Genomic DNA, 26,309 nt, shown 5'->3' on the forward strand with positions numbered 1-26,309 from the left:
CGACTGAGTGACTGAACTGAACTGATAGCCTAGTTGGTAAAGAATCTGCCTGCAATGCAAGAGACCCTGGTTTGATTCCTGGGTCGGAAAGATCTGCTGGAGAAGGAATAGGCTACCCACTCCCGTATTCTTGGGCTTCCCTATTGGCTTAGCTGGTAAAGAATCTGCCTGCAATGCAGAAGACGTGGTTTCGATCCCTGGGCTGGGAAGATCCCCTGGAGAAGCAAAAGGCTACCCACTCCAGTATTCTGGCCTGGAGAATTCCATGAATTAATTACATTCCATGAGGTTTCAAAGAGTCAGACACAACTGAGGAACTTTCACTTTCATAATGAGTAGTGCTATAGCAGGCATAAAAAATGACTTTATAGTCTGATGAATCCTAACTTTGTCATGCAGGTGAAGATCAGACAATTTAAGCCAGGTCTATTAGTATTAAATAATATGGCTTGTTTTGTAAGAAAAGATGCAGTGAAGTTTCAAGGCTGGCCTGATGTCACTTCTGGATATAAAAACAGTTGAAAGTGACCATAACACACAAACATGAACAGAATACTAGTAAGTCTTCTTTGATAATATAGAAGCAGTTCCTGAGCACTTAGTCAGAATTAATGTCCGTGAGAAGGTTGCTATATACATTTCATCATTTCCCCACTAGATAAAAATGAGAATCTTGGCTAATCCTTGCAGTTTTAAGTCTGGGAGCTGAGAAGCATGGTAGAAGGTATAAAGAGCATTAAAAAATTTAAAAAAAAAAAACCCACAGTTTGGAGGGGCAATGGATTTAGCAGCAGTGGCAGCTGCAATTAGAATTGGTGGTGTGGATTCCAGACGGCAGATATTTTGTGGGCAGAGAAGTGAGAAACTTGACAGAGTCTTATCCTTAGGAGCCCCTCTCGCCATTACGAGATAGTCTCAGTGTAGGTGAGGAGAAAATATGAGGAGTGACGGTTGGCCTCACTCACTTTCAAGAGAATAGCTGTTTGCAAACGCCTGAGGTTCCATGGCACTAAGATTTTTAATTGGATAGAGTTTGATATTTTGAAATCATGTGAAAATATAATTGTTAGACTACTAAAATAGTCCTGAAGAATAATTAGTTTTCATTAGCATCCCTATTTTTTTTACTGAGCGGAATAAATAGGTTAAGTGTTGCTCTTGGCAGTGGTATAAAAAAATTGGAACAGAATACTGGCTATTTCTAGTACATTTGTGTATCTCCCAGCAGAGTTTTGATTTGACGAATGACAGTTTGTGTGTCTATCCTCATGGGGTGTTACGGTGTGCATTCCTAGAGAAAACACAAAGTTTTTTTAAATAATTCCTATGGAGGGCAGTTTTGCTGTATCTACAAAAATAATATATACATTTATTACCTGATTCTAATTTTAGTAATCTGTCTTAAATTGTTGATGGCAAAAATAATTGAAAAGATGTTTGTACCAAGGCTAGTAATCATAGCACTATTTGTAATAGTAAAAAATAAGAAATAGCCAAGATGCTCTTTCAGTGTAGGAAACAGATTGAATAAACCATTGTGCATCCACACAGTGAGCAACAGCTCTGTCAGTTCAGTTCAGTTCATTTCAGTCGCTCAGTCATATCCAACTCTTTGCGATGCCATGAACTGCAGCACGCCAGGCCTCCCTGTCCATCACCAACTCGCGGAGTTCACTCAGACTCACGTCCATTGAGTCCGTGATGCCATCCAGCCATCTCATCCTCCGTCAGCCCCTTCTCGTCCTGCCCCCAATCCCTCCCAGCATCAGAGTCTTTTCCAATGAGTCAACTCTTCTCATGAGGTGGCCAAAGTACTGGTGTTTCAGCTCTAGCATCATTCCGTCCAAAGAAATCCCAGGGCTGATCTCCTTCAGGATGGACTGGTTGGATCTCCTTGCAGTCCAAGGGACTCTCAAGAGTCTTCTCCAACACCACAGTTCAAACGCATCAATTCTTCAGCGCTCAGCCTTCTTCGCAGTCCAACTCTCACATCCATACATGACGACAGGAAAAACCATAGCCTTGACTAGACGGAGCTTAGTCGGCAAAGTAATGTCTCTGCTTTTCAATATGCTATCTAGGTTGGTCATAACTTTCCTTCCAAGGAGTAAGCGTCTTTTAATTTCATGGCTGCAGTCACCATCTGCAGTGATTTTGGAGCCTCCAAAAATAAAGTCTGACACTCTTTCCCCATCTACTTCCCATGAAGTGATGGGACCAGATGCCATTATCTTCATTTTCTGAATGTTGAGCTTTAGGCCAACTTTTTCACTCTCCTCTTTCACTTTCAAGAGGCTTTTAGTTCCTCTTCACTTTCTGCCATAAGGGCGGTGTCATCTGCATATCTGAGGTTATTGATATTTCTCCCGGCAATCTTGATTCCAGCTGTTCTTCTTCCAGCCCAGCCTTTCTCATGATGTACTCTGCATAGAAGTTAAATAAGCAGGGTGACAGTATACAGCCTTGACGTCCTCTTTTCCTATTTGGAGCCAGTCTGTTGTTTCATGTCCAGTTCTAACTATTGCTTCTTGACCTGTATACAGATTTCTCAAGAGGCAGGTCAGGTGGTCTGGTATTCCCAACTCTCTCAGAATTTTCCACAGTTTGTTGTGATCCACACAGTCAAAGGCTTTGGCATAGCAAATACCCTCTTCCAAAAGCACAAGAGAAGACTCTACACATGGACATCACCAGATGGTCAACACCGAAATCAGATTGATTATATTCTTTGAGCCAAAGATGGAGAAGCTCTATACAGTCAACAAAAACAAGACCTGGAGCTGACTATGGCTCAGATCATGAACTCCTTATTACCAAATTCAGACTTAAATTGAAGAAAGTAGGGAAAACTGGTAGACCATTCAGGTATGACCTAAATCAAATCCCTTATGATTATACAGTGGAAGTGAGAAATAGATTTAAGGGCCTAGATCTGATAGATAGAGTGCTTGATGAACTATGGAATGAGGTTCGTGACACTGTACAGGAGACAGGGATCAAGACCATCCCCTTGGAAAAGAAATGCAACAAAGCAAAATGGCTGTCTGGGGAGGCCTTACAAGTAGCTGTGAATAGAAGAGAAGCCTAAAGCAAAGGAGATAAGGAAAGATATAAGCATCTGAATGCAGAGTTCCAAAGAATAGCAAGAAGAGATAAGAAGGCCTTCTTAGGATCAGTGCAGAAAAATAGAGGAAAACAACAGAATGGGAAAGACTAGAGATCTCTTCAAGAAAATTAGAGGTACCAAACAGCTCTATAAACTGCTTAAAAAATGGGCGCTAGGAAAAATGAGCAAAACAAGGTGCAGAAAAACATGTACAGCATGCTACCATTTATCTGAGAAAGTGAGCAGCAAATATAACTATAAATATATTTGCTTATATTTTGAAAAATGGATGTTTTAACTCAGAAACTAATAAAAATGACTTCAAGGGGGATAGAGGAACAAGGAAGAAAAACAGAAATTGAAAATAGATTCCTGAATATACTTTGTAACATATATGGACATTTTCATTTATAGGTATACAGAAATTTTAAAAATGGCTAGTTTGGAAGCCAAATGAAATAAATCAGTTGGGTATTTTATACTACATATAAGAAGAAACCCTGATGCTGGGAAAGGTTGAAGGTAGGAGGAAAAGAAAGGAACAGGAGGAGATGGTTAGATGGAATCACCACCTCAGGGGACATGGATTTGAGCAAACTCCAGGAGATGGTAAAGGACAGGGAAGCCTCACATGCTACAGGCCGTGGATTTTCAAAGAATTGGACATGACGTAGTGATTGAACAACAACAAAATACTGTTTATATAGAGGGATTATTTCAAGCGACTTTTTGAAAATTTCTGTTGGAGACTTTTCCATCTTCCTGTCTCCCTACGTGCCTCATGCCCACCAGTATACATATGCTATAGACAAAAAGTTTTCAAGTTTTTGGTTATCTTACTGATAGTACAGCTTCCCTGGTGGCTCAGATGGTAAAGCGTCTGCCTGCAGTGTTGGAGACCCGGGTTCGATCACTGGGTTGGGAAGATCCCCTGGAGAAGGAAATGGCAACCCACTCCAGTACTCTTGCCTGGAAAATTCCATGCACTGAGAGGCTCCTCAGAGCCTGATAGATTACAGTGCATGGGATCGCAAAGAGTCAGACACGACTGAGCGACTTCACTTCACTTTACTGATGGTATAATTGATACCTATAGGTATATAGCAGACACAACTGTTTTGCCTTAATCACACTTTAAGCAACACATGGATTTCTTCTTAGATTGGTTTCTCAATTATTCATGATACTGACCCTGTGATTCAATAGGCATATCTTTTCTTTCCCTGTAGTGTCTCATTTTGTCTTCCCTCTATGCTTTTTGCCCAATTTTCCTACAAGGACAGTCATCACAAGAAATGGCCCCCTGGTTTTCAGACTTATTTGAATAATGGAAACCAATAGCTGCTGCATACCTTATTTTTTCAAGAGGGCTAAGCTCAGAACCTAACAATTGGAATTGTTATTCTGAACTTAATTCTTATAATTTCTCAAAAATGTAACCTTCTTTATTAATTCATCCTGTTATTTAATTCTTAAATACTTACTGAGTTTCTGATATATGCTTAGATATAATTATGGTCACAAAATTCACAGCAAATAATTATGTTACTGATATTAGGAAGTAAGATTTTTTCAAAGAAAGAAAAAACAACATAAATATTGAGAGGGTTAGGGGCTTCCCTGTTGTCTCAGGAGACATGGATTTGGTCCCTGGTCTGGGAGGATCCCACATGCCATGAAGCGCTCAGCTCTTGTGCCGCACATATGGATCCTGTGCTCTCGAGCCCAGGAGCTGCCGCTGCTGAGCACAGCAGCCACAGCTGCTGAAGCCCGCGCCACTGTACCCGTGCCCAGCAACAGGAGAAGCCACACGATCGAGAAGCCCGAGCGCTGCAACTCAGGAGCAGCTCCTGCTTGCCGCAGCTAGAGAGGAGCCTGCCCAGCAGCAAAGATGAGTGTAGCAGAGCCAGCACAGCAAGAATAAATGAGTACAGTAAGGTTTAAAAATGGAGGAGGTTAAGTTTATATTCAGTGGCAGCTTTATCAAGTTGACTGCAGGGCTGTACCTCTGGATCACATTAACTCAACTCCTTGTTAAGCTGATGTCTTTATTGACTGGTACTTTAATAATATGCCCATGACATGTATTGAGGATTTTTAGAAAGAATACATTTTTAGAGATATTTTCAGTTTCTTCTGAAGACAGAGGAGCTTGCAAAACGCATGTGGTGATGATGTTGGGGCACCTGTGGGCATCATTCTCATTTGTTTACCAAACAGACCAAATCCAGCAGCTCCTGGATTTGTGGAAACGTTTTTTTCCTTAGCAAAGCGAGGGGGAGAGGGATGGATTTAAACTTAGGAACAAACGGTTACTTTGAAGGTTGTGTAAATATTTTTTAGAATCTGTTTTACTGTTATATTAATAAATAAAATGTGACCCCAAATAAGGAGAGGTTGGATTTTCTTAGATGAGATTAAGAATGACCATTGTTTGTTGTTGTTGACAACATTACAACGTCATACTTAGCAACTTTTATTTTGTTCTTTCCTGTATCTACAGAATCTATATGAAATCTGGGGGGCAGGCTTTATACATAATGAGTGATTTGCCTGCATATTGAACTTTGTGGAATATTCAGAAACGTTTACCCACCCACCCCAGCCTGAATTAGAGATATCTGGACTGTAATCAGACTGCAGTGAGTTCACATCTGCCTCTGTCACTTTCCTTCATACTGGGGCTTCCCTGATAGCTCAGTTGGTAAAGAATTTGCCTGCAATGCAGGAGACCCCAGTTTGATTCCTGGGTCAGGAAAATCTGCTGGAAAAGGAATAGGCTACCCACTCCAGTATTCTTGGGCTTCCCTTTTGACTCAGCTGGTAAAGAATCTGCCTGCAATGTGGGAGACCTTGGTTGGATCCCTGGGTTGGGAAGATGTCCTGGAGAAGGGAACGGCTACCCACTCCAGTATTCTGGCCTGGAGAATTCCATGGACTGTATAGTCCATGGGGTCGCAAAGAATTGGACATGGCTGTGCAGTGTTCACGTTCCTCAAAAAACAGGTATAGCTGTATATTGCTGATCCTGCTCACAGCACCAGTCGTCTTGTATCTCATGGTGCACACTGTTCATTGAGCGCAGCGTAGGCAAAGCTCAAGGTAAGAGGCTGAAGAAGACCTGGGGAGCTGTAGGAACTGCAGACATGTTTATTGTCTTCTGCCAGCAGCCATGGCATAAGCTGACAGCGCAGTCTCTCCTGGCTGGGGCAGTAGCCGTCCCGTGGTTTTCTCCTCTCGTGGCTGACCCCACACGCGGATGCAGCGGTAACGTGCCCTGCGTTTGAGGCGGGGTTGAGGTGCACGTGCAGCACACAGCCCGTGACCGAGCAGGTGCCCGTGACGGGCCTGTGCCGTGCTGCAAGTGATCTCAGCTGGCACACAGTTATTTACAAAACCTGGGGCGAGAGAGCCTGAACGTGCCATCTTGGGTAATTTTCTCTCCCCACAAGTTGATAGAACATTTTATTCATCCTGGGTGTGCAACATAATAATTTGCTATGTGTATATTTTGCAAAATGACCACCTCAGTAAGTCCAGTTAACATTTGACTCCAAACATAATTACCTTTATTGAATTCTTTGTATGTGCTGGGTACTATGATACAGTTAGAAACAAGGCAAATTTGGTTAAGGCCATCCTGTAGATGTATATAAAAAAATTACATAAGTTGTTTTAAAAAATCTCTGATATTGGAAATGCTACAAAAACCAGTAAATAAACTAATTGTTTGGTAACATTTGAAGATCCAGAACTGGAAAGTGAATAATATAAATTAATCACAAAATATTTCCATATCCTGCCAAATAATTTCTTCAGTAAATCATAAGTATTTACCTATGCTGAACCCTGAGACGGTGTTATGGATTCGGCGTTACCAGACTTCGTCCTGCCCCCTTCCATGTGGAATCTACAGTCAGTGGGATATTCTAGTGCCATAGCTCTGTGAATTTGCAGCAGGAGCCCATGCTAGCTTCGCACCACATGGTGGTGTTCATTTAGTAAAATAATTAGTCATTGTATCACCTAGAATTTGATATTTTGTTATTTATTGAGCCCATAGTAAAGTACATACTGAACATGTGCTTTACAGTATAATAATTAGCATATAATTTTCAACGTTTCAATGAACTTTTGCCATAAAATTTAAGAGGATTTTAATTGCAAGTAATAAGGATTGCTTGTTAATAGGCTGTAGATAATTAGGGAGCTATTTGCATTCTCTGCCCACAAATTTTCTTAGTGTTCTGAGCTTCACTTAATTCATAACTTTATCTCATGAGGATTAGTTAATCCCATTTAGTCAGAGTAATAACAGACATGATGTTTCTCCTCTTCAGCTCTCTCCCAGAGTTCTAATGATTCTTGGAAAGATTTTAACATTGATTAGTTTTATTTATTGTGAGGAGAAGTAGAGTATCTTTCTTAGTCTTTTACTCTAATGAAATAAAACATCATGGTAAGTGGCACTGACATTCACGGCAGTTAATTTTAGTTTTGCTAATGTAAATTTTATTTTACTATGGCATTTTAATATAAATCTCATTTCAAATATTAACAGATCACTTTACAGAAAAGTACCAGCAGGAATGAGTTTGCATGCATTTTATCTATCCTTTTGCTGGCTCTATAGCTGTATTTTAAAATCAGGTATTTATAATACTATTCAACTTCTACTTGAGATTCCTTATTGTATTTGAAATTTGGCTAGCTAATATATACTGTTTTTCTGGAAACGTTTCACTTCCGATAACACTTTTTAGGGCCTGAACCCCCAAATCTACTTGAAGGTGTTAGGAATAATAGGATATTTTCTTCGTTATTATATGGCGTATTACCATTGGTAGATGTCCATTTTTAATAAACAAAAAAAAGTGAAAGAGAGGCCATAATTTTAAAATCTTTTTCTTTCAGGCTTAGGCTCTTTGGGCCTTTACAGTAACTACTGTAGACTATTTTTAAGTGAGAAAGTTTGGATTCTGTATACTTTGACTTGAAACTTTAGCCTTAATAACCTCCCTATGCCTTGCTCAGTGAAAACATCTATTCAGTGAAAGTATGTATTCTAAAGGATTGTTCTGAATGTAAAATAACATATGGAATGTGCTCTGCATATTGCCTGGCAACTAGAAAGTGCTCAAAGTAAATTGTAATGTTTAATATTATATTTAAAACAACCTCTTGCCTATCGCTTGCTCCTACCTATGTTTTGAGCTCTGCCTGTGGTTTACTTGAAATGAAATATCCTTATATTTTTGTAAACATTTAGAGTGGTCCGTCATCTTGGAATAATCATTTATTGTTGATTTATTTTTTCCTAATCTATGTAGTGTTCTTAATTTCTAAGCCTCTACCTGCTTTTACATGTATTAGATTTATGTGTAAAGAAATAGAGGAAAAAAACGGAATGGGAAAGACTAGAAATCTCTTCAAGAAAATGAGAGATACCAAGGGAACATTTCATGCAAAGAGGGCTCGATAAAGGACAGAAATGGTATGGACCTAACAGAAGCAGAAGATATTAAGAAAAGGTGGCAAGAATACACAGAAGAACTATACAAAAAAGATCTTCACGACCCAGATAATCACGATGGTGTGATCACTCACCTAGAGCCAGACATCCTGGAATGTGAAGTCAAGCGGGCCTTAGAAAGCATCACTACAAACAAAGTTAGTGGAGGTGACAGAATTCCAATTGAGCTATTTCAAATCCTGAAAGAGGATGCTATGAAAGTGCTGCACTCAATATGTCAGCAAATTTGGAAAACTCAGCAGTGGCCACAGGACTGGAAAAGGTCAGTTTTTATTCCAAACCCAAAGAAAGGCAATGCCAAAGAATGCTCAAACTACCGCACAATTGCACTCATTTCACAAACTAGTAAAGTAATGCTCAAAATTCTCCAAGCCAGGCTTCAGCAGTACGTGAACCATGAACTTCCAGATGTTCAAGCTGGTTTTAGAAAAGGCAGAGGAACCAGAGATGAAATTGCCAACATCCGCTGGATCATGGAAAAAGCAAGAGAGTTCCAGAAAAACATCTATTTCTGCTTTATTGACTATGCCAAAGCCTTTGACTGTGTGGATCACAATAAACTGTGGAAAATTCTGAAAGAGATGGGAATACCAGACCACCTGACCTGCCTCTTGAAAAACCGATTTGCAGGTCAAGAAGCAACAGTTAGAACTGGACACGGAAAAACCGACTGGTTCCAAATAGGAAAAGGAGTACATCAAGGCTGTATATTTTCACCCTGCTTATTTAACTTCACTGCAGAGTGCATCATGAGAAACACTGGGCTGGAAGAAGTACAAGCTGGAATCAAGATTGCCAGGAGAAATATCAATAACCTCAGATATGCAGATGATACCCCCCTTATGGCAGGAAGTGAAAAGGAACTAAAAATCCTCTTGATGAAAGTGAAAGAGGAGAGTGAAAAAGTTGGCTTAAAGCTCAGCATTCAGAAAACGAAGATCATGGCATCTGGTCCATCACTTTATGGGAAGTAGATGGGGAAACAGTGGAAACAATGAGAGACTTTGTTATTTTGGGCTCCAAAATCACTGCAGATGATGACTGCAGCCATGAAATTAAAAGACACTTTCTCCTTGGAAGGAAAGTTATGACCAACCTAGATAGCATATTGAAAAGCAGAGATCTTACCTTGCCAACAAAGGTCCGTCTAGTCAAGGCTATGGTTTTTCCTGTGGTCATGTATGGATGTGAGAGTTGGACTGTGAAGAAAGCTGAGCACCGAAGAATTGATGCTTTTGAACTGTGGTGTTAGAGAAGACTCTTGAGAGTCCCTTGGATTGCAAGGAAATCGAACCAGTCCATTCTGAGGGAGATCAGCCCTAGGATTTCTTTGGAAGGAATGATGCTAAAGCTGAAACTCCAGTACTTTGGCCACCTCATGCGAAGAGTTGACTCATTGGAAAAGACTCTGATGATGCTGGGAGGGATTGGGGGCAGGAGGAGAAGGGGACAACAGAGGATGAGATGGCTGAATGACATCACTGATTCGATGGACGTGAGTTTGAGTGAACTCCAGGAGTTGGTGATGGACAGGGAGGCCTGGTGTGCTGTGATTTATGGGGTTGCAAAGAGTCGGACATGACTGAGTGACTAAACTGAACTGAACTGAACGCACTATTTTAAATCCTAAAAGATGGATGCTGTGAAAGTGCTGCACTCAATATGTCAGCAAATTTGGAAAACTCAACATGGCCACAGGACTGGAAAAGGTCAGTTTTCATTCCAATCCCAAAGAAAGGCAATGCCAAGGAATTCTCAAACTACTGCACAATTGCACTCATCTCACATGCTAGTAAAGTAATGCTCAAAATTCTCCAAGCCAGACTTCAGCAATTTGTTTACCGTGAATTTCCAAATGTTCAAGCTGATTTTAGAAAAGGCAGAGAAACCAGAAATCAAATTGCCAACATCCACTGGATCATCAAAAAAGCAAGAGAGTTCCAGAAAAACATCTATTTCTACTTTATTGACTTGTGGTTCTTTTGTTTGTTTGCAGTGAGTGGTATGTAAAGCAGACCAGTGAGAACCAAGGCCATGATTGTCAAGGATCTTAAATTAGAGACAAGAAATTTACCCTAATTCGGTCAGTCATTTTAAAGTTTTTGAGCTAGGAAATTAGTTACTGTGTTTCTATAAGTTGATCTTCTTGTCATTTTTAAAATGGATTTGGTGTTGGAAGAGATTGAGTGGAAAGGAGACACGAGATATTTTAGTATTTCAGAAGTGAACAAGGGCTTAAAGTAGGACAGTTCTAAAAGAATAAGTCGTTTTAAAAAAGATCGTGTCCAATGCTGGAAGGCCATAGGAAACAAAATAATAAGGAAAGAACTTTAGGCTTGTCCACCAAGAAGGTCTTAGATATCTTAGAGCTTTCTTGTTTGTATGGAAATATTGGAGGACAGATGATAAAATCTAGGGAATGAGTTAATGGTTAGTAAATAGAAGTAATCAGAAGAGATATCTCTTTTAAAATTTGATGATGTGAAGAGATCAGAAAATCTTATTTGAAACTGTTGTCTGTTAGGTTCTCTTAGCAGATAAGCTTATCTCTGAAAAATCAGAGGCCCTCTGGGACAAACTCCTTCACGTATTCCCCAAACATACTTTCTCTTTCAGGTGAATTCCCAACATTTTCCAAAGTGCTAACAAGCTTCTTTGTAACCTATAAAAATGATCTCATGGGAACAAGGCTGTTGGTCAGGCATGAGTTGGCATCCAGAGGTCTTTTGTTCTCCTGGTCTTCTGCCTTTTTCTCAGTCTTCCTTTTTTTTTTTGCTTAAAGACTATCTTATTTATTGTATGTAAGTGGCTCTTTTCCTGAATTTTATGTCCTGCTCTCTTAATTCAGGGTACTATTTACACTGTCTATTACCCATTTGAAATTGGAATCAATAAAATTTTCTTGAGCCTTGTACATGACCCTACTGCCCAGAAGAATATCTGCCAATAAAAAGAAAGACGTGTTAATAGTAAGTATATTACAATATGATAAATCACAGTAATAGATACATCGAAATATCCAGGGTATACTGATCTCTTTGAAAGTAATGACAGATTAACATTCTTAGTTAGGCTGGTAACATGATCCCAAGGTTCATTCATTATAACATCTTTAAGGAACTTTGAGTAGTTCGGTGTGAAGGAACACAGTGTGAGTGGTCATCTGGAAAAGAGATTTATGTTTCTCACGTGTTTTCACTGGTTTTTCTTTTTGGCCGCATTGGGCCTTCATTTCTGTGCGTGGGCCTGCTCCAGTGGCGAGCGGGGGCTGCCCTCTAGTTGTGGTCCGCGGGCTTCTCCTTTCGGTGCCTTCCCTGGTTGCGGAGCACACGCTCTAGGCACATGGGCTTCAGGAACTGTGGAACAGGGACTTAGCTGCTTTGCGCCGTGTAGACTCTTCCCAGACCAGGGATCAACCCTCTGCCCCTTCCACAGGCAAGTGGATTCCTATCTACTGTACCAGCAGGAAAGTCCAAACATGTTCCTCTATTAGATTAATTTTTCAGGAATTAGTTTCTAGAAATTACTAAATAAAAAAACATGAGTGTTTCTAAAAACTGTTGATTCATGCATATTGACACATTCCTCAAGGCATTTGGCAGAGTTTTTAGAATTGTTCTAAAGAATTGTATAGAACTGCACATGATGGAAAAACATAGGTTGTCGCGCTGGTACTAAAATCCATTGTGTTTACTTATTAATATATTAAAAGATAAACATTTATGGTGCTCTAAGACTGTCCTCTTATTTTTTGCTAATTATTTCTTGCCTGTGCCTTGAATAAATTATATAGTTGGTATTTTTAAATTGACATATGACATCATTTTTTCCTTTGTCTAACTCTTTCACTGGCTTCAAGACAGGATAATCTCCTATCTTATTATACATTACTCCATACCAGTTCTCCCTTGCTGGATTATCTTTATTTTTGCTAAAGTCTGAATGTTATAATGCTCCAGGGCCCAAAATATTTATTTCCAAGAATGACTGATGATCTCACTCAGTTCCAAGTTTTAAAAGCCATCCTTTTGCCAGCCTCACATCTCCAGCTCCTGTGAGCTCCACAGTTCTGTATCTAATTGCCTATTCCATTTGTCTGTTTCCTAAATATTTCAAACTTAATATGCCAAAAAGGAAACTCTCCTTATGTGTTTTATTCATTCTTTCTGTCTCATTCAGTGTTATTACTTCCATCATTTCTGTTGCTCACACTTAAACTCTGAAGTTATTTTTATCTTCATTCTTCCTCTCATACCCCACAGCATCGTGTAATTTTAATGGCATATCCTTTAAAATATACTTGGATATACTTACCATGCCCCAACCTTAGAGCCCTATCACATGCTTTTTGTGCTGGAACATTCTTAGCCATTAATATAGCACACATTCTGTCTATATCCATGGTCTTAATCATACATCATTTTGCCCATCTTTGACCAGCCTTCTGAAGTCAGCCTTTTCTGATCATCCCGTGTACCTTCATCACTGTCTCTTACCTGCATCCATAGAGTAAAGTTATTTTCCTTCATCATATCTTTTATGGCATTCTATTAATTTTTTCATTATTTCCACCCCTCCCCACCTCTTCCTTGAGAACAGAAAATGTGTTTTATTTACTTGTGCATCCTCCATGCTTGGCACATAGTAGGTGCTAGGTGCATATTTGTGAAATGAATGAATGATCTCTAATGGTCTGTGCTTTCCTAAAATAGAGAGGTGTTTAGGGTAGGTTATTTCTTCTTCTTCATTTCTGTTTCTTGGCCTAGAATGGACCAGTTTTGGACAGAGGTTGTTATTTGAAAACTCTTATGTTCGGTGAAAGGGATGATGGTTGGATTATATGACCTTCAAATTTCCCTTGAAGTGATTCATGGAAAAATTTATTCTTTATTCAAATGATAGGTACAGTCTCTGCAAAATTATCAATATATTAATTTGAAAAAGTTCATTATGAATATCTTAGTTTCATTTTACTGTAATTACATTTTTATTGTTCCATTGTTTCAGAATCTGAAAATCCTTTGTAGGCTACCACTTCTACTATCCCCTCTGTGTTATAACCTTAATACATAATTAACTTTTGCTTTGTAAAACAGCTTCACTATGCTGTAGCTCTTTCTTTTATATGATCATTTATTTGAAGTGATTTGTCCACAAAAGATTAATTTTGATAAATTTTTGATGTTTCATATCATTGACTTTGACTGAAATACTGGTTCTTTTCTGAAGGTTGTTATAAATCGAGCAATATGAGAATATAATAGAGTTGATTTTTGTTATAATTTTGCTTTGTGTATATTTCTTCATCTAATTGCATTCTTTATTTTGGGATTTATTTTGAAACAGTAATTTTAGTTTTATCATCAATATATTTTTGTATACTCCCCAAGTAATTTTGTCTTTTTCACAAATTTCACATGTTACTGTTGTATAACTTAGAAAATGAAATATATAACATTCAAAATATGTTAAAAAGTTTTCCTCCACCTTTTTAGGGTCCAGGGCTATGTTTGAAATGTAAACTAACAAAGAAAGAGTAGCAGGAATAAAGCATACAAATTTATTTACTAGATTATGTGACATGGGAGCCTTCATAAGGAAATGAAGCCTTGAAGAAACAGACCTGTATTATTTGTACGTTAGGTTTGATGCGTGAACCCTGGTGGAGGAATATGATAGGTTAAGGAGTATGATTAGCAAAACCTGGTAGGATTCTTTTTGGTTTTCCTTTGTCTTCAGAGATAACATGGGCATCTCCTGCTGGAGAGCTTTGTACCCTTTTTAAAGGAAGAAGGATGGGAGTGAGAGGGGTTGGCTGGGGAAGATCAGAATGACGTTTCTGCTTCTGCTCTTTACTCAGATTCTTTCAGCTTAAAATATTCACTATGACAGGATGCCTTATTTTGGGGGAGTTATGACCTAAACCCCATCATGTTCATAAAAGAAAAACAACTACTTACAAAAACATACTTTTTTTTCATCTTTATTTGATAATCTAATATTTTAGTCCAAACTTCCCTGATTCTTTAGCTTTTTTTCTACAAGAGAAATAATATGCAGAAATAACAGGCAACAAAAACTAACAAGAAACAACAAAGTCAAAATTTTAAATGCGTACAGAATTTACATAAATATATATTCTCTGTCCTTTTGAATTGTTTGTTGGTGACTCTTGGTGCCAAAGTGAGGTTTTATTTTCACAACATATTAATCAAAATGTCTTGGATAATTTTAATTTTTTAAAATATATCTTAGAGTAATAAGTGTTATTTGCATTAGTGTCCTGTAGTGCTGTGAATTAAATTTTATCCAATTGTGATTTAAAATATGATAGTGTCAGAAAAATTTTTTAAGAATCAAGTTTATATGGCAAATACCACCTAATGTATAAGTAGATAAACATTGATATTAAGCTTTATTTATGAAAAGCAGTGATAGCCTAATGCCTCACTTAACTCAGTACTTCCACAGTGATTTGCTTAATATGATAAATTATGCAGTCTTGCATTTTGACCTTACAGCCCTTTAGAATGTACGTATTTGCCATATTATAGCATAATGCCTGTAACTCATTCCTGTACTCCTGAACTTGATTTTTCCATTGTGCATATGAAGGTATTTATTGATATTCTGTGATGTTTAGGTAGTTTCTTTTGAACATAAACAAATCAAAGGCTGAGCTGTTTTTTCCCCTAAATCTGTTTGTTGCAAAGGAGAAGAAAAATAGGCAAATAATGCCTGCTTGTATCTTTATTTTCTTGATTTAAGTGTATAAAAGGTGCTGAGATGTTTAAAAAGTACATGAATGTAAGTTTAGCTACATATTTCTGTCGTAACATATTTAGGATAACGTATTAGTTGCTCAGTCATGTCCAACTCTTTGTGACCCTACGGACTGTAGCCCTCCAGGCTCCTCCATCCAACGGATTTTCCAGGTAAGAACACTGTAGTGGGTTGCCATTTCCTTCTCTTGGGGATCTTCCTGACCCAGGGATCGAACCTGGGTCTCCTGCGTTGCATGCAGACTCTTTACCATTTGAGCCACCAGGGAAGAAGGAAGAAATAACTTGTGGACATACATTTAATTGTGTCATTTAAAATATTTAGCTGTTTGTGGCTTGTGTCTAGACTTTCAAGAAAGATAAGAATGGAAAATTATTTAAATGTTCATTAAATCAATAAATCTTGATAAGGGCCATTGATAAAAGTTATTCATTCTACAGCATAGAGAGGTGTTATTGTGTTTGAGAACATTGTGGTTTAAGGATAAAGTCGTACATGTAATTAATTACGTTGCTATGGGATATGTATGGCAAAAGATCTGATGGTTTACTTTCAGACTTCGGTGAAGCATAGTGTGGATTTAGGGGGGAACAGGAATGTTAGGATTTCACAATGAACATGAAGTCCAGACAGACAAAAGATGGCATGGGAATGATGATAAGTCACATCGGAATTGGAAAGAGGTTATGCAAGGAGCTGCCATGAAGCATATTGGAATTTTGAGGAAGTCCAGAGAGAAGGCATGGTTTTGACACAGGCTGTATGGTGGGGAATGGTTGTAAATAAATCTAGAACCAGGTGAAAGCAGATCCTAAGAGGTCCTAAATTGTATAGTGGAGAATTAGGACTTTTTCTGATGGAGATAGGAATCCTGGAAAACATTTTGATACTGTGTGCACCTCGGATAGCAGTGTTTTTAAAGGAAAAGCAGAACAGTTTTGGGAATTTGAAAGCTGTTCTGAAAGGAAGGTTCAAGTGGTAGAGACTGGGTAAGAAGCTGTCAAGAGAGCTTAGAGGACCAGAGACAGTGGACGTGTTGGCTGTGGCAGTGCCGGTGGGGGTGGTGAGAAAGGGACGGACTAGGAGGCAGTTGCAGTGCTCCTCTACTTTCTCAAGTTTAATGCTTTCATTCTTCAACAAATATTTTGTAATTCTCCCTTATCTATGAATTTGGCTTTCAAATAGTGAATAGGCTTTTCCTAGATAAATAATATTAAATCGACAGAATGTCTAACGTCTTATTAAACAGAGAAATGAAATGAAAATAAAAGTAAGTAATATTTATCTTAGTATTCAATAAGTACTCCAACAGGATGATGCTAAAAGACATGAGGTACTTAGATGCTTGGAGTCATATATAGATTCACTGTGACTGTGACAGCTACAAGTCTGTCTGCTGGAGTTAGAGCATACAGTGAGTCTTTCAGGAGCACGTGACTGGCTATGATGTGACTTTCCTAAATGGTGAAAAACTGTTGGGATAGTACTGAATGAGACATTTCAGTTTTTGCCTCAGTTTACACAACAATTACTTGGGAATAAAAGCAAAAATATTTGGGAGCATAGATAGTTTTAGGTAGTCATCTGTCTAGTTGTCTCCTGTCGTGTCTACTGATACCCATTAGAATGTTCTAATGTCATGCAAGATCTAAGACCATCATTAATATAATAGTGTTCTACTTCGTGTAAAATGCCTAGGATCCCTTTCTGCACATTCTTCCAATAATTCATAGTCACACTCCTTAGGAAAGTACTATCAAGTTTCCTTAACTCCCTCTAGGGGATAGTACTACACTTATTGAGAACCAGTGGTATGGTACAGAGAGAATTAATTTTAATTTCAGAGACACCTAAGTTCTGGTCTCATTCTCCCCCTGTTTTGCTTGTGTGACTTTAAGTAAGGTAGTATATGGACCATAGTTTTATCATCTTAAAATTAGAATTCTGTTGTTAAAACTAAATGAGTTGCCTCATAAGCACAGATACAAATATTTCTAGTAAGATATTATGAAAAGTTGAATAACTCATAGAAATGGTAGTATAATGTTACCAGTAGAATTTATCTAAAGAATGCAAGGGTAGTTTGCCATTCAAAATCAGTTAATATATCATATTAATCAAAGAATGGTCAAAACTTTATGATCACCGCAATAGATACAAAAGAAACATTTTTAAAAACCTATTCATAATTTTAAGAACCTATCAAGAAATTAGGAATAGTAGGAACCTTCCTCAAGCTGATAAATGATACCTATGAAAGACTTACAGCTAACAGCATTCTGGTGAAACTGAATGCTTTCCCACTAAAATTGGGAAATCTTATCACTTTGACTCAACCTTGTTTTAGAGGTTCTATGTCTTGCAGAAAAACAGGACAAATCTACAGATGTGAGAGTTGGACCATAACAGGTCAGTGCCAAAGAATTGATACTTTTGAATTGTGGTACTGGAGAAGACTCTTGAGAGTTCCTTGAACAGCAAAGAGATCCAACCAGTCATTCTTAAACGAAATCAACCCTGAATATTCATTGGAAGTCCTGGTTCTGAAGCTGAAGCTGCAGTACTTTGGCCACCTGATATGCAGAGCCAACTTATTGGAAAGGACCATTTTCCTGGGAAAGACTAAAGGGAAAAGGAGGAGGAGGCAGAACAGAGGTTGAGATGGTTAGATAGCATCACCCAATCAATGGACCTGAGTTTGAGCAAACTCCAAGAGATGGTGAAGGACAGGGAAGTTTGGTGTGCTGCACTCCTTGGGGGTCATGAAGAGTCGGATAGGACTTAGCAGCTGAACAACAACAACAAGTGGCTAATAAGCTCATGCAGTAATGATCAACATCATTAGGTGATCGTAAGTTGAGGGTAGGAGCAGAGATGATCTCAGATGTGCACAAGGGAAGTTTTGGGATGTGGAAGCATTCTAAAAATGGATTACGGTATTGATTGCACAAGTGTATAAATTTACCCTAAATCGTCAAACTGTAAGTTTAAAATAAGTTAAACAAGTATAACCTCTCCCCTCCCTTTTTTCCTCATTTCATTTCCCAGCTATTCAGTCAAAAAAAAATGCTGGGTAGACTGAAAAGCACAGGAGTCCGCAGGTAAGACCAGCAGCGAGGCATAGTATAGGCAAGATGTGGAGGCTGTCTCTGCAGAACAGTGGCTCAGCATAGAGTGTTGGGGCCCAGTCAGGTTAAGGAGAGTGTCACACTGGGGCATGCTCAGAAAAGGATGGCTGTCAGAGTCTGAGAAGAACAAGCAGGGTGTCTGTTTAAGAGGGGCCCAGCACAGGCTGTCGGACTGAAGTGTGGTGAAAGAGACGTCCACAAAGTGAGGAAGCCAGTGTGTGATGTTGGGGCCTGAGGAATGTGTGGAGAGCATCTGTGCAGAGTGCCACGTCCTTGCCTGGCACACACTGATGAGCCCAGCGGACGTGAGTAGGTCATCTGTGTGTGTGAGGAAGCTGCTGTGTTGAGAGGAGTTTGGTCACATTCACAGGGACTGATCAAATAATCCTGACTACCATAATCAGGATTTCTCTGTGTTGAAAAAGGGAATTACAAATAAGGAAAGGGAGAAAACTGGAATATACCCTGTGGTTCTTTCTTGGGTTTCTGTTGTTTGTTTGTTTGTTTGTTTTTGACCCTGTGGCATGCAGGATCTTAGTTACCCCACCTGAGATTCAACTTGTGCCCCCTGATATGGAAATGCAGAATCTTAACCAATGGACCACTAGTGATGTGCCCCTTCTCAGTCAATAAACAATGAGTGTGTGGATATAGATCCTGAAATAAATGCAGATAGACATAGAAATAAATGTAGACGTATGTGTATATGTGGAATATCTATATACTTAGCTGTATTTCCTAGCTCTCCTAATGAGAGAATCTGAGAGCGTCATCTCAAGAGCAGTGAATAAGCCTTGAGCCCTGATCTTGATTTTGAAATAAGATTCCACATTGAAACCAGGGTTCTGTAGAGTAATGGGCACTTTCAGGACCCTGGCAAGGAAACTCTTATGATGAGCCAGCAATAACTTGTTGTAGAAAGTAAAAGTGCTGAAAGAATGTTGGAAAGTGTAAGAAGGAAAAAGAATTAGCTTGGAAGACTCTCACTGGCTAAGTTGGAAGATTTAAACATCAGGATAAAAAATGATAGAAATGGATTATAACCCATTGAGTTCATATTAGATGAAACTACAGAAAGGGTGAAACCATATACACAAAATTATAAGACAGTTGTGTAATTCTGCTGTGATACAGAATGTTCAGGTTACTGAGATCAAAATTACCTGTAGGACCAGATGTCTAAGCTGAGAGTCACTTGACTGATGATACTTGCTAGCAGGTAAATAGGGAGCTCCTGAAGTACAGGGGCAGCATGGGATAGAAAGTACTTCACTGTGGCTGAAGAATGCTGTGGGGCCAGGACTAATAATGCTCTCTTTCTTTATCTTACTTGGCTCAAGTTCTCTCCTTCTGGTGCTCTTCCATTTTGATGCTGTGTTTTATTCTCATATGAATTAATCATTCAACACATTTATGGAAAATGTACTCTGAGCATGGCTTCTTGCAAGAACACTTTTGTGTCCCTGAAACTTCCTTTTTCCTAATCCCACTTAGAGCCATCCCTGGAAAGTTCTGTTGCTGATATTTTTGTTTTAAATTGGTTCTTCTGTGAGCTTAATCTCTCTTTGCACTTCACCACTTCCTTCTGTGCAGATACCTGATTCCACTGTCTGTGGTTCTTACCTGTCTTGTAAGTCCCACACCTCTGTTTTCAAGGACATGAAGGTGTACTTCGGGCTCCTCAAACTCAACACCCAAAACTAAATTCACCTTCTCTTGCAAGCCTTCCCACATTTCCTGTTTTTGTTAGTGGGATCATTTTTGAAATCTAAGCATAAAGCTGTGGATTCATAATCAACATGTACTCTGTCATAACCTTCAGCTGTAAATTTGGCAAAGATGAATAAGGCTGATATCTGTCAGTGGTGATTACAGTTAGGAAACAAACACTTTGATATGCTTTTGGTAGAAGAGTAAATTGGTAGTATTCTTTTGGAGGGTGATTAAGTAATAATATCTATGGAAATTAAAAGCAATTTATTCTCATCTTAACATCTCTACAAATATGCCACTCATTCAGATGGTCTTGTTGCTTTGCTGAAAAATGGGAAATCTATTTCTTCTTTCAAGCCCATCTTATTCTCAGATTGGATACTTTCAACTTCAGTTTTCTTAGAAATTAGCCGTAAGATTGTACCCTCTCATTCCAAGAAACAAGTCCCTTTTTGTGTACTACTGCTAATGATGTTCTGGTGGTGGCCTGGCTGCAGCAACTTTTGTTACTAGTTAGACATTCCTTTACTAACTTCATAGGACTTCCCTGGTGGCTCAGAGGGTAAAGCGTCTGTCTACAATGCGGGAGACCTGGGTTCGATCCCTGGGTCGGGAAGATCCCCTGGAGCAGGAAATGGCAGTCCACTCCAGTACTCTTGCCTGGAAAATCCCATGGACAGAGGAGCCTGGTGGGCTGCAGCCCATGGGGTCGCAAAGAGCCAGACATGACTGAGCGGCTTCACTTTCACTTTTAACTTTCACTTTACTAAGTGCATAAGCCTTATTATTTTGTGAGGTTAATAACATTTGTCCCTGCATTTACTAGTTTAAAATGCAGAGCGGAAATAGTCTAAATACTGGGAATTCTCTAATAAAATAGTGAAAGATTGTTGGTCTGAGAAATTAAAAGATGAAATAAAGCTGATGAGAGTATTTTGAAAAGATTAACTCTACAAAAACGTTTGGTTCTTTTCATAGGTGATTATTACTATTTTAAAGAAATTCATTGAAACCCAAGGTTAGGAAGCTCTGTTGTAAGTTATTTTAATTAAAGGTACAAATTTGAGAGTTTTCATAGGTGATACAAATATTTTTTAGCAACAAAAATCTCATGATGATGGAACTATTTCTGAATGTTTCTATAGTATGTCCTTTTTAAAAGTACTTGCTTTTCACTGTTAAAATGCCACCTTTCTGTCCAAGGGGTATGTGTTTATTTTCAAATAGTTGCTATGTAGCATATTATTGCCACAGAGAAGTGAAAGTGTTGGTCACTCAGTCGTGTCTGACTCTTTGCCACCCCACGGACTGTAGCCCGCCAGGCTCCTCTGTCCATGGGATTCTCCAGGCAAAAATACTGGAGAGGGTAGCCATTCCCTTCTCCAGGGGATCTTCTTGGCACAGGAATCAAACCGGGGTCTCCTGCATTGCAGGCAGATTCTTTACTATCTGAGCCACCAGGGAAACTCCACTATCATCCTACTCAACCATTATCAGTTATGTTTCAGTCCTTTATATTTCATTACAAAGTATTTAAAATATTATACTATTTACAATAGTGAAATCTGTAAACCTGTTCAACTGAGCACAAATTAACTCAGTAGTCTCAATATAGTAAGATTGCATACCGCAAAAGACATGATTCCTGATACTCAGATTGAGTAAAAATGTTAGAAATAAACTATGCATTTTATTTATTTATATGTTTACTGTAGCCCACCAAGCTCCATGGGATTTTCCAGATAAGAATACTGGAGTGAGTTGTCATTTCCTTCTCCAGTTAAACTGTATATTTTAAACATTAGTGAAGCTTAACCTCTTGCGTTTTTCCCCATGCAAGTAAATGTCAGTAGAAGTTGTACTTTTATCTTTCAGCTTCCTAATGAATTATCTTACATACCATGTACGTGCACACTCCTTTGGAGATCACTAGTCTCAGGGATGGAGTAATATTGAAGTGGTCAGAAAAAGATGTTGATGTCAACAGATTTTCTGTTTAATAGATCATTCTGGCAGGTCTTTTTGCTTATGGATTTGAAGAAGAAAAATATTGCCAATAATGAAACGATAGAAAAATATCACAGTAGCAATAGACGAGGCAAGAGAGGTGATACAGCTGTAGTAGTGAGTATGGATTTGATATGTTTTTAGGAGGAACAATGTTTGTGGTTTGATTTGATGAAGGTTAGGGAGAGGGAAAGTTCAAGGTTGATAGCCAGACTCCTTGCTTGGATAACTATATGGATGATGCCCAGGCTTAGAGCTATGATTTTGTAATTTGCATTTCTTTATATACCTTTTTTAAAAAAGAGCTATTTTATAATTAATATGCCATTTTCATTTATGTTCACCCTCTTTATTTTATTTCTTTTTTTAAATTTAAATTTATTTATTTTAGTTGGAGGTTAATTACTTTACAATATTGTATTGGTTTGCCATACATCAACATGAATCCGCCACGGGTGTACACGTGTTCCCCATCCTGAACCCCCCTCTCACCTCGCTCCCAGTACCATCCCTCTGGGTCATCCCAGTGCACCAGCCCCAAGCATCCTGTATCATACATCGAACCTGGACTGGCGATTTGTTTCATATATGATATTATACATGTTTCAGTGCCATTCTCCCAAATCATCCCACCCTCGCCCTCTCCCACAGAGTCCAAAAGACTGTTCTATACATCTGTGTCTCTTTTGCTGTCTCGCATACAGTCACCCTCTTTATTTTAAAACTGAAAGAATATAGTTATGTTTTTCTTCAATTCCTTCCCCATTGCATTGACATTTTCTTGATTTTGAATGCAATGACTTATACACATGTATTAATGCTTGTTATCCATTAAAAATTTAGTGCTAATTGTCCAGCATGATTTGAGTTTCAAAAATGACTTTAATGATAGCTCAAAAAAGGAATAGAGAAACCAAGTACATATTTTCGAAACAGTAAGTTTTATTACCCTCTGATATATTCAGCTTAAGTAACAGGTTAAAGAAAGAACACAAAATGATGACTAGTACTTAATGTCTTTCTCTCAAAACTTTAACACTTTACCATGAGCATTATAAATGACTGTTTTTCCCTTAGAAACTGACTTGCTTTAAAATGATGTATGAAATAATATGTGTTTTGCATGTCCTGGAGTAATGATAAAGGTCATATAGTATCATTTACATAATCTCTAGCCAGAAATGAACTCAGTAATATCCTTGGTATAACATATACATTATCTGAGGTTTAAAACTCTCATTATTCATGAAAGTTAATTTTACAGTGGGTGTGAATGATCTATCTTATGGCTGGCTTTTTGATCATTCTATAAAATAATATGGGGCAAAGCCTGCTCAAATAACAGGAAAACCAGTAAAGAGTGATGCATTTGCCTGACTCTCTGTATACTCGATTGGATCTTGATTGATGGCAATCATTTGTCTTTGTCAAAAAAAAGGAGAAAATTCAGACATTGAAATAGGAGTGCTATCAAACTTTCTACAATGGCAGAAAGATTCTATTAATGTGGCCTTAGAGTATTAACTGCCTCTGTTGGGAAATGATAAAGAATGTTAATTTTTTTCCTTGGGCATATTTAAGTATAAAATACATTATTTTGTCTGCTGTTGGGATTAAAAGAATACTTTTGATTTATGGCAGACTAAAATTGATGAAAGCAAAAAAAAAAGCTTAAAATGTTGAAATATTAAATAGATCCTAATCCTTTTTATTCTTCTTATTATTTTTCTAGATGAAATAATAAAAATTTAGCATAGTGTCATAACACCTTACTGCTGCATTCCAACTGATATTGGACCTTGAAAGATTGACTTCAAGGAGGGTTAAAGTAGAAGAAGAGAAAGCATAGTTTTAACTGTTTATCTTCTCTTTGGAATTTCTCTGTCTTCCCAAATATTAGAGCAAGAAAACATTCCAGACAAAATTAATTTTATTTTTAAATTTAAAAAATCACCTCGTTATGATTTAGAAATGTAAAAAGAATGTTAGAGCTGTAATATCATAAAAGATACAATCAGTTAAACAGCATTGTACATCAAGACCAATTCTGACCTTTCTTAATATCTTAGTGATAAATATATATTATTATATAAATATTTTATGTATGTTATGAGGGGTGAATTTGAGAAGGAAATGGCAACCCACTCTAATATTCTTGGCTGGGAAATCCCATGGGCAGCAGAGCCTGGTGGGCTACAGTCCACAGAGTTGCGAAGAGTCAGACATGACTTAGCAACTGAACAACAAACCATAATGAGGGCTGAATATGCTTTATTGAATTTTGAATATTTGCTTATTTTAAACTGCATTATTTTAGATTGTTAATTTGGCCATAATTTCAAAGTTATTTTTGAAAATAATTTAAAATGCAAATCATATTCTATATAAGATTTTTAAAAAATTAAATAGCCTTGTGTTTGTACTAATAATGACTTGAAATTTATATAGAATTAAATCAGGCTGTTACATGTTTTTGATCACAGTACCATAGACTCTTCTTTGTCAGAGTGCTTTGGAATATTGAACTGAAGTTTACTGCTTGTGTATCTGTTGATTACTTTGCAATATATAATCATGCTCTCATTTTCTGTGGTGCCAGATTGGAACCAGTAATGCTAGTAACAAGTAACGCTTAGTTGCAAATTATTTATACCTACCTTTAAAATGTGCTTTAATTTTTTTGAGAAAGATTTGTTTTTTAAGTCTAATGGAAAATGAGCATAAATTTATGTTTTTTGTTTATGAAACTGTATGGTTAGTTGATAATTATGTTCTAATAAATGAAATAAATAATATAAATTTTAGCATTTTTAAAATTAGAAAAATATTATAGCCATATCATTTAAAAATAATATATTTTCTTTCTATTCCAATTAGAGTGTGTAAATCTCAAATTATATGCACTTCAATTAAATTTTTTTGAAACTCTTCATTGAGTTTTCATGCCTTCCTAATGTAAAAATGAAAGCCACTCAGTTGTGTCTGACTCTTTGTGACCCCATGTACTGGGGCCTGCCAGGCTCCTCTGTCTATGGAATTCTCTAGTCAGGAATACTGGAGTGGGTAGCCATTCCCTTCTGCAGGGGATCTTCCCAACCCAGGGGTTGGACCTAGGTCTCCTGTATTGCATGCGGATTCTTTACTGCCTGAGCTATCAGGGAAGCTGGAGAATACGGGAGTAGTAGCCTGTCTCTTCTCCAGGGGATCTTCTGACCAGTTTATCTAACTGGAGGTCTCCTGCATTGCAGGCAGATTCTTTACTAGCTGAGTTACTAGGGAAACCCTTCTAATGTTAATTTCATTCTAAATGTACAGGCAGAAACTATTAAATGCTTGTGTAATATGCGGCAATGAAATGTTGTTTTGTTCAAAATGAATTTATTGGTTGTTTCTTGTGAATACTTTTTGACGTGTATTTAATTGCTTAAGTCTAACGTCATTATTATCTGTAAATTAGTTGTTGATTGAGATGAAAATAATTCACATGAAAACAGTAGTATTTTATTTATTGTTTTTGGTGTATTTTGCAACAAAGAATAAAGTTAATGATGTGTGATACTGAAAATGTGCCCCTAGAGTGTAATGATGATTTCAGAATTTTTAGTGAGTGATAGAATTTCATAGTAATTTACTTTTTCTTTCCTTCTGTAATTTTTTCCAGTTTTATTGAAAAATAATTGACATACAACACTGTGGAAGTTTAAAGCGTAAAGCATGGTGATTTGATTTATATTGCTGTGAAATGATTTCAGCAGGTTCAGCTTTTATGTAGATAAGATAAAAGAAGAAGCAGTTTTCTTCTGTTGAGAAGTCTTAGGATTTCCCCTCTCAACAACTTTCCTGTGTATCATACAGCAGTGTTAGCTATAGTCATCCTGTTGTACATTATGTTCCTTGAACTTACTTATCTTACAGCTGGATGCTTGTAACTTTGGTCCGCTTGCCTCCAGTTCCTCTTTCCCCTGAGCTCCTCTTCTGGGCACTCAAGCCTGATCTCTGTCTCTATGAATTTGTTGTTGTTCAGTCACTAAGTTGTGTC

At 37.8% G+C, this 26,309-nt stretch overlaps 1 protein-coding gene across 10 annotated transcripts in view; it reads left to right on the top strand.

Annotated features, from left to right (window-relative positions):
- Window positions 1-26,309, top strand: part of LRBA (LPS responsive beige-like anchor protein) — a 749,961-nt gene that overhangs the window by 371,355 nt on the left and 352,297 nt on the right. The window lies entirely within an intron of this gene.

Source organism: Ovis aries, chromosome 17, assembly GCF_016772045.2.
Source record: "Ovis aries strain OAR_USU_Benz2616 breed Rambouillet chromosome 17, ARS-UI_Ramb_v3.0, whole genome shotgun sequence".
Classification (NCBI taxonomy): domain Eukaryota; kingdom Metazoa; phylum Chordata; class Mammalia; order Artiodactyla; family Bovidae; genus Ovis; species Ovis aries.